General features: G+C 32.4%; 1 non-coding gene across 1 annotated transcript; it reads right to left on the bottom strand.

Annotated features, from left to right (window-relative positions):
* Positions 1-745: 745 nt before the first annotated feature.
* Trnal-caa lies at positions 746-872 on the bottom strand. The gene is made up of 2 exons: positions 835-872; positions 746-790 (listed from the first exon to the last, which is right to left on the bottom strand). It is a non-coding gene; the product is annotated as a tRNA-Leu (tRNA).
* Positions 873-2134: the final 1262 nt, after the last annotated feature.

Raw genomic sequence — 2134 nt, 5'->3', positions numbered from 1 at the left:
TGTGGGCCGGTGGTAACATCGGTACAAATCGCTTCGAAAATGATGCCGGTGAGAACGTAACGTAATTGCGACTGATATCGCCCCATGATAATGGACTATTTGATGCCTGAAATTGGAGTTCGTGATCTTGGTGACATTTGGACTCAACAAGACGGCACCACTTCCCACACATCGCATCAATCAATAGATTTATGGAAAGAACACTACAGTGAGCAGATAATTTCGCGTTTTGGGCCAGTCGATTGGCAACCAAGATCGTGTGATATCACGAAAGTCTAAAGTTCACGCTGACAATCCCCCATCATTTCAGGCCTTGGAGCAAAACATCAGCCGTGTCATTCGTTAGTTACCATTCGAAATRCTCGAACGWATCATCGAAAATTGTACTCWTCGGAAATTCGAAAAAAGATAATCTTCAAAAAACTYATGRGGGCYGTTGTAATGACAAATCTTAAAATTAACAAAATATTTTTACCTTAAAAAATTCAATATTATTTAATAATATATAGTAAAATTACTAAGTTTTGTGTTTTTCCATTTCACTGTAAAATTTTGCAATTTTGCAAAAAGTGCTCTATTTTGCATTGAGAGGAATTGATTTAATTAAAAAAATATATTAAGGAGCAGTCTTTAAGTAGATTAAGCTATTTTGAGAATTTTTTATTTGCGAAAAACTTAKTCAATTTCCACTATTAATAAATGTAAATTAATATTTAGAATAAAAACAGAAACAATAAAAAATTGTTGTCAGAAGTGGGATTCGAACCCACGCCCTCAGAGAGGACCAGAAAGCTCCATATGAAACCCACTAYTTTAGTAGTGAGTAAGTTTGCACTTGAGTCTGGCGCCTTAGACCGCTCGGCCATCCTGACACATAATGAAAATTTGTCAAAGTGGGCACTTATGCTCAACGTAAATGATTCTTGTGGTAAAGTACTCATTGTTTTCTCATTATTATTCCTTGCACCACATTTAATAGCGCATAATTGTAGCTGCTGAAATATGACTCATAAATGTTCRCTAATATTTGCGGCTAATAATACTCATAATTAAAATTGGCATGTGCTCTAATAAAAATAACTTAATTTAATTAAAACGGTGTGTAATTAAGTAATTTTAGAAAAAAAGGAAATATAGAAATTAAATTGTTTAGTATGTTTACATGTGTACATAAAGGAATATTTTTTTAGTTATAATAATTTTTTTTCAAATATTTTTGTTACTTTTTTCTTTATAATTTATATCTTTAAATCAAACATTAGAGAAACTACTTATTATACTATATAAAACTGATTATTGCTTTGCTACAAAATAATTTAAAAAAATATTTCTATGTACAGACATTCGAAAATTAATAAATTATTTCCAGATACCATAAATTAAGTGACTAATAGATTTAGATCCAAATTATTTTCGTTTACACCCATCTTATACGACTCGAAGTAAGGCCATAAATCCTGCAGCCAAACACATTGCCCCTGCCACACAATGGGTTAATGGCAAGATGCRTACATAGCTATATATACTACATACATACATATACATATATAATATATGTACATATGGATACGTCTGTTCGCAAATATTATTTCACGAGCGAATTTTCCAACACAAAGAAATTTGAATTTAGAAAAAATCCAAGTATTTATATATTATATTAAATAAAATTAAATTGTCACTCTTATACAATCGGTCGGGTATGGATTTGCGGCAGCCGTCGCTCTCAGCGACTAGCGATTTGACTTGTGTGTTCGTCGTATTGTTTTGTGTGTGTGTACGTGAGTTTATATGGAGCCTATATGAGGGTGTATGGAGCGCAGACGTATGGCGTGCAAACGGTCCGGAGGCAGCTGATTATGGCGTTTKCTTGGGGGTATAAAAAGTGCGACGGAAATGCTTTCAACGCATTACTCGACAAATTAAATAAATACATAGGTGAACAAGTATCGAAAATAATAATAAAAGCAAAATCTGCAAACAAAAACTGTTAATAAAAGTACTTAAAAGTAAATAAAAGTAGGATTTATTCATTTAAGAGTATAAGAAGGCAGCGACAGGCGACGAGTGTTTGCTCAATCGTTTTGAAATAGGAATTATACAATGAGTTAAAAAATTAAAATATACGGTTTTTTTT

This window comes from Bactrocera latifrons, unplaced genomic scaffold (assembly GCF_001853355.1).
Source record: "Bactrocera latifrons isolate USDA-ARS-PBARC rearing strain unplaced genomic scaffold, ASM185335v1 scaffold_157, whole genome shotgun sequence".
NCBI lineage: Eukaryota > Metazoa > Arthropoda > Insecta > Diptera > Tephritidae > Bactrocera > Bactrocera latifrons.
The sequence above is the reverse complement of the archived record's forward strand: the minus strand, read 5'-3'. Positions and strand labels throughout refer to the sequence as shown.